Below are 13,526 nucleotides of genomic sequence, written 5' to 3'. Positions count from 1 at the left end.
TAAATCTGCAGGAGTCTGGCCTCCCCAGCCAGGGTATCCTTCACTGACACATGGGAGACCTGATTGCTGGTAAGCCCAGAACCCCATCAGGCAGCCAGTCCACATGGGAACTAACCATCTTGTTTCAAACGGAGCCTCCAATAAACTTCACCGGCGCGAGTTCCTTCCACTCTGATTACTTTCAGGCGGTTGAGCGTCCTCCCCAGCTGCGCGAGCCTGGAGTGCCCTCTACAGGCCAAAGCCGGAGGACGAGGTGAGGAATGCGCATGTGCGGGCTGCGCTGGTGCGGGTTGTCGCGGGGGATCTGGAAGAAGACAGCTGTAGGGAGAGGCCTGATCACAGGAGCGAGTTCTTTGGGGGTACCTGGCATCTACTTCACTCCAAGCATCATCCTCCGAAAATGCACATATTCCTTCTGAAGGCAGAGCCAGAGGAAATTGCACTGCCTTGCCATCATCTGGCTCAGCAGACTGGCTTATCCTTCAGTAAGACATATCTAGGAGCCTTGATTGCTATGGAAGCCGGTCCCAATTGGGACTATCACTATTCTAAAGCTACTTCCTCAGAAGGATTTTCGGGGGTGGGCTCCATATGCCCAAAAGGCTATGCGGGCGTTTGGGAACAGGAAAGAACTCCACACACAGGCCTGAAGGATCCCAGCTGCCCAAGGCTGGCCGGCAAGTGCCTACTTAACGCATGTGCATGCGGCAAAGGTCAGACGAGCTAGGGACCTGTTACAAGTAAAGTGTCGGGGAGGCCTGGTCCCAGGAGCAGACTGACAGGGGATATAAGGCATCTGCCTAATTCCAAGCCGTAATCCACACAAATGTGCATATTCTCCCTGAAAGTAAAGCTGGAGGTGTATGGACTACCCGGCCAAGACAGGATGACCAGGCTGCTGGGATATCCCACACTGAGACATCTGAGAGCCCAGATTACGGGTAAGTCCGGGGCCCCATTAGGCAGTTGCTCCAAATAGACTGGACTGTTGCCAGGTTAAAGCAGCCACCTCACAAAGATGTGGGGTAGGGGGGGCTATTGCGCTGGAGGCTATGCAGTTGACTCTGGACTCACCCCGATCCACACACCCAGAGGGCCCTGAATGCCCTGCCTTTCAGGGAGGGCTGGTTTTATAGGATAGGCTAGCCTTCATTTAGCGACACCTAGCAATCCTAGTTCCTAGGGATGTACCCCATTAGGCAGCAAGCCCACCTAAAGACCCATTTGTACCTGTTGGTTCAGAACTCTATTCAGCAGGTGTGATCCCTCCATGCCTGAGGCTATGTAGGTGTTTGGGGCCAGGCCAGAGTTTCACTGGGAGCCTTGATGGCTGCTGAAGTCTGGGACCCCAGCAGAGAGGGAGACTGACTGTCGCCAACTTCAGCTGATGATTCAGAGTGATTTTTGGAGGTGTGGGCACTCTCTACCCTTGAGACAAGGTGGTACTTTTTTTTTTAATGTTTATTTCTGAGAGAGAGAAAGAGAGCACAAGCAGGGGAGGGGCAGAGAAAGAGGGAGACACAGAATCCTAAGCAGGCTCCAGGCTCTGAGCTAGCAGCACAGAACCCAGCACTGGGGCTTGAACTCATGAACTTCGAGATCATGACCTGAACCAAAGTTGGATCCACCCAGGCACCCCAAGGGGGTACTAGTTTGGCCCTAGCTCCACAGGCCTGAAGGGGCCTGGCTACCAAGGGCAGATGACCGGATATATATGGCTTGTGCAAACTGTCCCAGTCAGGCCAGCCAGGTCCTTGAAAGAGGCAAGTGTTGCAAGAGGCTGGTGCAAAATGCCAGACAGATTGCAAGGCCAAACTACCCATTGTGGAGTGGTCGCCCTAAAGAGAGAGCTGGAGGTATTTTACATGCCTTGGGCCAAGTGGGCAGGAAACCGTATCCTCCATTAGGAGCCACGTAGGAGTCCAGGTTCCTAAAGAAGCCCAGAACCCAGCAAAAGCAAATCCACATGGGGATTGTTGCCCATTTGCAGCTGCCACCTCAGGGATTTTTGGAAGGTGGGCTTCCTCCACGCTGCAGGTTATACCTGTGGCCAGAGTTTCTAAGCTTTGGGGGGTCCATCTTTTCAAGGATGGTTTACAGGTTCTCACTGCACATGTGCAAGCCTCACAAGTCTGGGTAGCCAGGCACACACAAGCAGGGCAATGTTGGGCAAGGATGGGTCACAGGATGGGGCTCTTGGGGATACTGATTGGCATCTGCCTAATTCCAAGCATTAATCTCTACAAATATTCACCCTGAAGACAGAGTTAGAGAAGTCTGGGCTGTCTCGCCAGGGCTGGATCCAGCGGGCTGGTCAGAGTGTTCATTACTAACAGACATCTGGGAGCCTTGGTTACGGGTAAACTCGGGACCCCTGCAGTCAGCCAGTCCAAATGGAGACTGGTTGTTGCAAGTTTAAAGCTGTTATTTCACAATGATGTTGGGGAGATTGGACTCCCTCTGCACTGGAGGCTATGCATTTGGTTGGGGACTCATCTGAGCTCCATAGCACTAGGGTATCCAGCCATCCAAGGATGGCTGATGGGGTGCATACTGCCCATGTATGGGCTGCTGCAGGTCTGGGCAAGCAGGGACCTGAAGTGGGCCATGTCCAGAGAATCTAGGTTCCCAGAGTGATTTGTTGGGGGGACAACAGCATCTGCCTTTTTCCAAACTCGAACCTACACCAATGTACACATGGGGACCAAGAGCAGGCTACCCCAAAATATGCCACTTTGGCGTACTTACTATTTTGAATTAAAGTTACTTCAGAAACAGCCAGTGGAGTAAGGACACCCAGATTCCCCTTTGTCTCCTGAAAGCAGGAAATAAATCACCCATGTCAATGGTACCCTTCTGTACCAGAAAGCAAAGACCCCCTTATTATCAGAGACCGGGTTGATTTGTAACCCTCCTAAGGGTTTCTCAGTTATCATTTTAAAACCAGCCCCCATACACAGAGGACAGGTAGAGATCACAGAAAGAAGCAGGCAACTCTAGGTAGGTGGCAGTTTTAATAAGCAAAGAAAACTTATATAGAGGCGTGTCTTAGGTAGCAGCAAGAGGAAAGGGTCCTCCCACCTGCCTGCCAATCTTAAAAGTTTATAAGGAGGCCTTAACTGGGTTCAGTCACATATACAGTACAGGTCTTCTCAACACATCACTATCTCGAGGCTCTGTCTTGGAGCAGCCTCTGGGAGCAGGAAAGGCAAGTGTAACCCACAATCCAAGGACAGAAGAGGGGGGTGAGGAGCCTCCAAGAGCCCAGTCCAGCCTATAGGTCAATCAGTGGTCATGTCGTTTTGATGACATTCCTCAGCAGACAGGTAACTCGTGGCTGAAGAAGTATGTGTGTGTATATGTATGTATGTGTATGTATGTGTGTGTGCATGTATATATATAAAGTAAAAAGGTGTGTATATATATACATATATATATATATATATATATATATATATATATATACACACACCTTTTTACTTTTGGTAATTTACTACTCCAGCCCAAATTCTGTTTAGAATTCCTTACTAATTCAAGTTCCCACATGTAAGTTTCATTACTATCTTTCTGCTGTCAATTCTACTTTTTCTACAGCCCATTTCTCAAAGATTTCTTATTTCTTTGTCTAAAAAGTATAAAAGCTGCCAGTCTTTGTTGTTTCTTTGGGTCTCAATTTAAATATTGGACCTCTGTCCACAGCTAATTAAATTTGTTTTTTCTCCTGTTAATCTGTCTCCTGTCAATTTAATTCTTAGACTAGCTAGAAGAACCTTGAAAGGTAGAGAAATACTTCTCCTCTCCAGAAGTTGCTGTAGTCGGCAGAATAAACTTCTCTGGCTGGACACTGCTGCAGCTGAGAGACCCTGGGACATCTTCCAAAAAACAGAAGAAGGTAGGAATCTTTACTATGTCAGTACTCACCCAATCCCCATCCCCACCAGCTCTCTGCCTGAAGAATCTCGTGGAGAAAGAGTACGGAGAGTCCTTTTTCTCTTTCTAAATTTAGATCATCAGAAGAAAATACTCATGGAACCAGTTCCTGGGGCTTGGCAACTCTTATAAATTTGGTAAAGTACTCTTGCTCTGAATGATTCATTTCTTCCCAGAGACGGTCACTGTTTTTCTTTGTCTTTTGTGTCATTTGTCATAAAAAGGAATTACCATAGGGAGGAAACGCAGACATAGGCCTCATTAGCCTGCTGTTCCAGCCAGCCTCACAGACTGATGATTTCAAGGTTCTCATCAGACTAGTGTCTGTTTAAACAAACTTTGCTGTGGGTCCTCTATGTACAATCTTGACGAGGTTTTCCTTTAATCTTGTTCTGTGTCCTAAGAGCTTGGCTTTATTACCAGGGAGAATGTTCTCTGGTCTTCACCAGCCACAGGGTACAATTACCTGGGTGGACGTTGATCAAATAGACTGGGGTTGCAAGATGTGCACTTACTAGCAGCACTCTCTTTGTCCAGACATGCCAGCTCATGCCAGACATGTTTGTTATAAGAAGTCCCAGCCAGGAGGTACCTTTGTCATCTTACCCCTCATTGCTTGTTAGTGCTGGAAAAGTCCCATTGTAGCAGTGCCTGCCTGGTGTCACAGATTAGCAGGCCTGTGACTAGAGACGCTGCATATTTTCATAGGAAGCTGGAGATACTGTTGTCGCCACACCATCCTTACTACCCGTGTGATAAAGGCCTTTTCCTTAGTAGGATTCCATCTGTCGGTGGCCAGATAGATGATAGATCCTTTAAATTGGCCAAATTTGAAAGAAAAAAGGAATTCTTCTAGAGTTCTCAATTGTCTTCTTAATAGAAAGGCTATTAATAAGAAAAGTAAAGTTTCATTCAGTTTTTACATATGAGACCCACAGCAGAGTTTGTCTAAACAGCTGCCAGATTGACAAGGATCACGAACATGCCCGTCTGTGAGGCTGGCTCGAAAAGCAAGCTGACAAGGCCAATGCCTGCATTCTTTCCCTGTAACAATTCCTTTACTAATACAAAGGCTATACTTAGGGACTCCTTTGACATGTGAAAGCACAGAAATTAGATGTAAGCCAAAGCTTAACATCCATCTCCAACATAAAATCTCTTTCTTGCAATCTGGCATCATCTGCTTGTTTTAACTTTCACTACATCATTTACACAGGGCAAACGTGAATTCTTTCTCTTTCCCTTAAAGTTAAAAATCTTTTGAACTGTAAACACATCCCACAGTCACTTGAGACTGAAGAAGAAAAAAAAGTAAAGAGACCTTTTTAAAAACCAAACTGCTAAAAGGCCTCTTGTACCCAAACTCCAGCACAGCCTCCTTAAGATTACTTACGGGGGCAAATACAAATCTTAGAAGTCTTCTCCACAAATAGTAAAAGACTTTAGTCATCTGAGCGAGTATACTTAATTTATTCCAATTGTTATTTATAAAGTAGTGAGTTTTATATTGTTTTAAAGCAAGCTATAAGATCTCTGTGTTTGACTAGATGTATTTGAACGCACGTATGTTAGAGATACGGTATTTTCCTACCTTCAGGTGGTATTACCATAATAAATTTGTAAAAGAGCTCTGTTTAATTGGCTTAAAGAAAATTAAGTGCTTATATAAATTTGGCTTTCAAAAAAATTCTCCAAAATAAAATAGAAATTTAATCCAAATGAATCTCAGGTTTATGTGATCTGGAAAATAATTGATATTAAAGCTAATTTAAGTTTACTTGTTTAATTAAAATAGACATGTGTTTGGAGTTATCAGCATTAAATATAATACTTTTATCCTACCCAGGTTTACTAAGCAAATAACTTCATGTTATCCCTATTACAAAATTTGTCAGCAAAAGTAACAGAATGCTAACTGATTTTGTTTAATGTGTTGTGAAGTTTTTGTGGGTGATCAAAACATAATTGTTGGGAGCAAATGTTTTAGATAAAGTAAGTGGAATAATGGTTTATAGATAATCTTTTTAGCAACAACTATATTTTATTCTATACATGCCTAAGAATAGCTCCAAAATCATGTTTGATAACATGAAACTTCAAAGTTTTGCTAAGTGATAAGTTAAATTTATTGAATATCTACATAAGTTCTAAATAAGATAAAATAATGAAACATTAATTATTGAATATAGGTTTATCCACTATTACAAAGAAACTAAAGCTAAAATGTGGGTCTGTTAGTAAACATGTTTTTTGCTTTATTAAAAGATTTACTGTGAATAAACATTTCTAGAAATTATGAAATGTTTTCATAAATTTGCCAATAAAAAAATGCTGGTATAATAAACAGTTCACAATTGCTTACTACTTAGATTTCATTAGACATTAAAGTTTCTACTGGCTAAAAATTCCAAAGAATATTTATGGTTAAAGCCACTAGAAATAAGGAAAACTCTCCATATGTAAGTAGGATGTATGTTTTCAGTAGAAGAAAGTATGGGAAATACATTGTTCTTGAGGGAAAAGAAAGTAATTTTGTCTTAGAGGTTAGAAAAGAGGGAAAACATGGGACAAAATCTAGGTGTAAAAAAGGAAGTTGTAAAAGATTTCTAGAAAAGGAATCTTTGCAAAGGAATTTTATGAGTGGTCAGGCTGGCTAAGATTGGAATAAATTTAAGTAAAGGAGTTTTAATATTCAAAAGTACACTGGTGCAAAGTGAAAATTGGGTTTACTCTTTGTTAAAAGAACAGTTTTCTTAAATTATTGGGTTCCTCTTGATAAAGGATTGTAAACAGGTTTTTTTGTTTTGTTTTTTACCTTTTTAAATTATCTGCCTAGAAAACAAAGACTATGTTTTAACAAAATAATCTCTCGTGCTTCATGGTATCCTTACCATCAGGTCTTTGATTACTTAAGAAAACTGAATCATCTTAATATTAAAAGATCTAAGTTTTGCTCACAATTAGTAAACTTCTGCACTTGCCTTTGAAAGCTTTTATTGTCATTTTGGTTAAATAAATATTGTTTCATAATGTTCTGTGATCAGATTTAATCAAGTGTTCAAATTTGGATATTTTTTGATAGACTTTCCAAAATCAAATTCTAAAATGAAGTCTTTTGACAACAAACTAACTTTGGGGTTTTATAAAGGGTCCCTGGAACAATTAAAAGGATTTGTTCTCCTCATTAGAAAAAGAGATATTAAACTAATTAGGTCTATTGGGTATGTTAAATCACATGGGAAGCATTGTCAAATAAGTGATGCTAAACCTTCTTTGATTATATTTGTGTAAATATATGTTGTTGAAATAAGTGTTCTAGAAAGTATATCAAACTCCTAAGAATCTGGTATGTCCTGATATGTTATTTCTTATAATTTTAATTATCTAATTATCTTCTTTTTGTGTGACAGAAATAACCAAATTTCCTGGTCAATTGCACTGTAATGAACTTGAATCAGATCCTTAACCATGGCCATTACTAAGTCTTGTATCATTTACAGACAGTTATATTTTATTTGGATGCTTTTGCAAAGGTGTTCCTGAAGAAATGTTTCATCTTCAAGGAGATTCATGAAAAAGACAAAAATATAGGTATCTCATAATTTAAATATCACACAACTGAAGTTGGTAAAAACTTCCAGAATTAATGGGAAAAACAGGATGAAGCAAAACAAGAATTACTTGGGACAAAATAAATTGAAGAGAATGATTATGATTTTTATGACTTTTTGTTTGAAACATTACTAAGTTTTAAAAAAAATTTTTTTTCCAGATTTAAAGAAAAAATCTTTAAACTGCTATACAGTAGCTTGGTAAATTACACCTTTGTAAGCAGAACTGAAACATTTATCTTTTTCTCCCTACCTGATCCCTCCAGAATTCAATTCAGAAACAGTATCCTTATATTTTCATGACAATATATGTATTGCATACATTCAGTAAGAATCTGTTCTTCTTGCAACAGGATACAATTAGATAACTGGTTATATTAACAAGGCTTTGAGAGGAATGTCATATTTGAGAGAAACATGCATGGACTCAGATATGACCGGACAGCTTTAAGGAACTAAGATTGGCTTTTTTGGAGCCAAATAAAGCCCCTGGGAAAACATCCTGACACCCTGCTTTACAGGGTTCCCAGAAGCCTTACCAGGTAAGTAAAGGCCATTTCCTGGCAGGGGCAAGAACCCAAGGATATTTTGAGGACCATGAAAAGAGGGGGTAACACGAATCTATAGGTATTGCAGATAAAGACTGACAGCTGTGTTTCTTAGTCTTGAGAGACTGTTGACGTTTCCCTATGAAAAGTTCCAGCAAAAATTTTAAGAAGTGTTTATGACCAAATGCTGTTCTTGCTGCAAATAATCAGATCAAGTTTACTAAAACTAAACTTATTTTATAAATAAGACTTTATCTGGCTAATTTTGAAAATAGGGTGACTTCAGAGAGAAAAATTATGTCTCAGTAACACAGATTTGTAGGTATTATATCATGGTTCTTTTGTCTTTGAGGTTTTGTTTCCTACCTGTAAACTGGACTAGATCCCAGATTCTAGTTTCCTCCATAGTATGGCTACAACTCTCCAAAATAACATTTCTAATTTTCTCCCATCCTTTTGACTTGGAATCATCGAGAACCAAAACTTCCCTTTTTCCTGAAGCTCTGCAAACCGAATATGAATGACTTTATATAAACTTCAAGAAAATCACCACAGCAGCCCATATATAATTTTCATGCCTGCTGCTCTATGGGCCACTCCAAAAGATCACCAGAGACATTCACACTACAAACCAGGAAACTCTGTCAGATTGTCACTGCCTGCTCTCCATCTGAAGATGCTTTGAGCCTGCTATCTATGCAGGTGTTTCTCCACAGGCCTGGAGGTCCATGGCTGCCCAAAGTTGGCAAACTAGGTGGGTACTGAGTATGCACGGTCATGTGGGTCAGCTGAGGTAGAGACCTGAAACAGAGCAAGTGTTGGAAGACTCTTGGTTATGGGAATGGGTTTTTGGGGAGTTCATGCCATCTGCTTAATTCCAAGCCCTAAGCTACACAAATGTACATACTCCCTCTGAAGATAATGCTGAAGGATTCTGGACTGCCTTATGAAGACTTGGTCAGGCAGGCTGGCTGGGGCATCCAACATTAAGAGACACCTAGGGGCCTTAATTGCAGCAGAAGCTTGGGACCTTATGAGGCAGTCATTTCACGTGGGGCTGGACTGTTGCCCATTCAGTGGATGCCTCAAAGCAATTTTGAGGATTGGGTTTTCTCTATCCTGGAAGGAGTGAAGATTTGGGGGACGGGAGTGGACCCTACCTCCATAGCTTGGAGGCCTGCCCAAGAGCACCTGAAGGGGGGCATACTGTAGATGTGTGGGCCATGCAGGTGAGGGTAGTTGGGGACCTAGAATAGAGAAAATGTCAGGAGAGAGTGGGGCACAGGAGGGGGCTCTTGAGTGTGTAAAACATCAGTCTAATCAGAAGGACTATGATTACTAGGACTAGGACTATCAGAAGGTCCATAGACCCACTATGGAATACTTCCCCTGAAGGAGGTGGTGTGGGTATACAACTGCTTTTCCAAGAAATAGAAAACAAGACAATAGTATCGGGAAATTCCTGGGAGCCCATGTTTCCTAGAGAAGTCCTGGACCCATCAGATAGCAAGTCCACATGGGGAGCGACTATTACCCATTTATAGCTTTCAGCTCAGATTCATTTTTGGAAGGTGAGGTCTCTTCATGCTGGAGGCTATGTGGTGGAGGTGGTTTGTGTCTGGTTGGAGGTCCACAGGCTTGGAGCAGTGGGTCTACACATGGGTGGCTTCTGAGTGATATGTACTGCTCATGTGCGGGCCATGCAGAACAAGGTAGTTGGGGGACTGAAACAGAGTGAGCATCAAAGACAGAGTCACAGAAGCACTCTATTGAGGTTACTTGGCAAATGCCTAAGTTGAAGTCTTATTCCACACAAATGGGCTTATTCCCCCTGATGGCAAACCAAGACTAATTGGACTGTCTTGCCAGGGTGCGGCAAGGTGGGATGGCCAGAGCACCCTTTAGTAACAAACACCTGGGAACCTTGATTGTTGGAGAAGTTCTGGACCTCATCAGGCAACCAGTACAAATGGAGACAGTTTGTCAACAATTTATAGCTGCTGTCTGAAAAAGATTTGCAAGGAGAAAGCTCTCCACCTTACGAATTTTCAGAAGAATGGGCATTGCCCAAGTTCCACAGACCTGTTAGCACTCTCTACCAAATTCTGGCTGACAAGGTACAAACAACACATACATGGGAGGTGCAGGTCAAGGTAACCAGGGACATGGAACAGGACAGTGTCCTGCAGGGCTGGAGATGGACCCTAGATCCACAGGCTTGGAGGGTCACAGTTGGCCAAGAACAGTTGGTAGGGTTCTAACTCTCATGCCCAGCATTGGAGGTCAGGCTATCCAAGGACCTGGAACAGGGCAATGGTGGGAAAGGCTGGGACACAAACTTGGGGGACTATTGGAAGTACCTGGCATCCACCTAATTCCAAGCCTTAACCTATGCAAATGCCCATATTTCCACTGAAGGTAGAGCTAGAGAAATCTGAACTGCTTGACCATGGCTGGATTGGGCAGGCTGGCCCAGGTGTCCCCCAAAAAGAGACAGCTGGAAACCTTGATTGCTGCAGAAACCCAAGATCACCCAAAATAGTAAGTACCTATGGAGACCATCACTCATTTTGATGGTCCCCTCAGAGTAATCTTTGGAAGGTGGGCTTCCTCCATCATTGAGGCAATGCAGTTGTTGGAGATGGATCCTAGATCCACAGGCTTGGATGGCCCCAGCTGGCCAAGAGCGCTTGGTGGGTTCTAGCTGCTCATGCCTAGTGTCAGGGTAGCCAGGGACCTGGGAACAGGGCAATGGAAGGCAAGGTTAAGTCACAGGAACAGGCTACTGGCAGTACCTGTCATCTGCCTAATTCCAAGTCCAGCTCCAAGTGCAAAGGTGCAAGTCTCATGTTCCTAGAGCACATTGCTAAGGGTGACAGTGCTGGTGTTGAGAGACAAGATGATCATCCTCGAGGGGTGACTGCACAGCTCTGGCCGCCGCAGGTAGAAGTGTTGTCTTTACCAGGCAGGAGCTAATTGCCGCACGGTCCTCAGAGAGCTATTTTACATCAGAAAAGTATAGCCTTGTGCAGACTGAGCACTCTCTTCTCATCCTCAGAAATGCTCTGTATTTGCAGTCTTGTGGCCCCTTGCCATAGTTCCTTCTTCATACATTTTTATTAATGAGCCTCCAGCAAGGCCCCTCATGAGCTGAGCTATCGAGTTCTTATGGGTGAGGACAGATGAACTAACATCTTGACACCACTTACTTCATTCTTATATCAAAACAACTTTCTAACCAACTTTTTTTTATGTTTGTCATAAACAAATGGATTTGAAATCATATTAAACCAACACGCAATATCCACCCTATGATTCCAAACCCTTCCCACATTAGTTAATACTAAGGACCTAATAGCCAGTATAAATCTAAGTTCACAAAAATATCATCACACCTTGTGATTCTACATCACTTACAGTCTTAATCACAAACACTCATTCATCTTTTGGGAGTATTTTTATTTGACGTGCATCCTTTTACACCATAGTTTAATAGCCAGTTTAAGCAACCATATTCCCATATAATAAGTATAACAACACTTTAGCATGGTTCCATATCCTATTGCCATATTACCAAAACTTAACTTTCTTAAATCACTCTGTTTAACTTTATTGACAAATATGTTTCTAAATAAAGATCACTTTTATAAAGCTTCAGGTGGTGCAAGTTTGCATAACACTATCAAGTACATGTTCAATTTCCATAACACTAGAATTCAAGGCTATCATCATTTTAGGGAATGCGTGTTTCTGTTCTCTTTTCAGTTCCTGCCAGGTTCTTTTGACTTCATTAGTTTCATCTTCCAAGTGTGGCTTTACTTAAGTTTATTTTGTTTTCTTTTTTTTTTAAGTGTATTTATTTATTTTGAGAGAGAAGGTGCATGCATGCAAGTTGGGAGGAGTAGAGAGAGAGGGAGAGAATCCCAAGCAGGCTGTCAGTGCAGAGCCAGACGCAGTTCTCAAACCCACAAACCGTGAGATCATGACCTGAGCCGAAGTCGGACCCTTGACTGACTAAGCCACCCAGGTGCCCCTTTACTTAAGTTTTCTAACGTAGAATTTGCATTTATTAGATTACTTTTGTTACATTTACACTTATGACATTTATTAGATTTTAGCAGGTTCAATGTGAAATATTTCTCTGGTTATTTTAATAGTTCCTTTATCTTCCATTGACCACAAATGACATCTTTTTTTCTTCTATTGTCAGATTCGCTTTTACACATCCCATCATGTTGTGTTCCTTGCCTTTCCCTTGACTCCAATAGGTTAGAGTAAGAGAGAGAATACTATTCTGGTCCAGTTTCCTTCTGGTTAAGAAGGTGTCAGGGCCACAGTCATTGATACCTGTACTGTAGGTGTATCCACAGTCTGGTAGAATAAAGGTATTTTGGTTCTGTTCCAACAACACATCCTTAGCAACAGGTTTTCCTTCTATTATAACGGGGTTTTCTGTGGCCTCCACTCTCCCTTTTGATATTGCAGAACCACAAAAGTGTGGTAACCCATGGCATACTTCCTCCTTTAAGTGTGAATATTCATTTTACAGTTGCCCAAGGAATCACAGCCATTGGGATGTGTGATATCTACTTGACTTCTGGTTGGGTTGTGTGTTATCTCAGATGACAGGCATTGCCTGAGATTATAGGTGTTCTAAGAGTATTCCCCGCACCAACCAAATCTTAACTGCAACATTGACAACCTACAGTTAGAGAAATATCTTTAAAATAGTTTCTTACTGGCGTGCCTGGGTGGCTCAGTTGGTTGAGCATCTGACTTTGGCTTAGGTCATGATCTCACAGCTCATGAGTTTGAGCCCTGCATTGGGCTCTGTGCTGACAGCTCAGAGCCTGGAACCTGCTTTGGATTCTGTGTCTCCACCTCTCTCTGCCCCTCCCCATCTCACAATCTGTCACTCTCTCTTTCTCAAAAATAAATAAACATTTTAAAAAATGTGCTAAGGAAGAAGGCATGATGTGGAACTTCTACTTACCCTACAACCCAACTGCCTCTGGCTCCACTGAAAGGTGTAATGGCTTGCTCAAGCAAAAGCTTAGGTTGCTTGGTAACAATCTAGATAGCAAAGCTTGGACTAAATAAAACACAATGTCTAAAGCATAGCTATCTATGGAAAGGATGGAAAGACTCCTATTGAATTCATATTGCAGTGTGCATTCCACCAAGAGTGCACAAGCATTCCTTTTTCTTCACATCCTTGCCAACACTTGTTTCTTGAGTTTTGTTATGTTTTTTTTTTTTATTTTATCCATTCTGACAGTTCTGAGGTGTTATTTAAGTTTTGATTTTCGTTTCCATGATGATGAATGATGAACATCTCTTCATGTGTCTGTTGACCATCTGTATATTCACTTTGGAGAAAAGTTTGTTCATATCTTCCAACCACTTTTAATTGGATTTCTTGTTTTTTAGGTGTTGA

General features: G+C 41.9%; 1 protein-coding gene across 1 annotated transcript in view; it reads left to right on the top strand.

Annotated features, from left to right (window-relative positions):
* The first annotated feature begins 273 nt into the window (after positions 1-273).
* Positions 274-13,526, top strand: part of LOC102899478 — a 51,905-nt gene continuing 38,652 nt past the window's right edge. Inside the window, exons 1-5 of the transcript XR_006592095.1 lie at positions 274-941; positions 3,756-3,892; positions 4,007-4,067; positions 7,341-8,843; positions 10,508-10,630. The gene's annotated coding sequence lies outside the window, so the exon portion shown is untranslated. The remainder of the gene's footprint in view (positions 942-3,755; positions 3,893-4,006; positions 4,068-7,340; positions 8,844-10,507; positions 10,631-13,526) is intronic.

The sequence above is a fragment of the Felis catus genome, chromosome F1 (genome assembly GCF_018350175.1).
Source record: "Felis catus isolate Fca126 chromosome F1, F.catus_Fca126_mat1.0, whole genome shotgun sequence".
NCBI classification, from domain to species: domain Eukaryota; kingdom Metazoa; phylum Chordata; class Mammalia; order Carnivora; family Felidae; genus Felis; species Felis catus.
This window is presented reverse-complemented; position numbering and strand designations above follow the sequence as displayed.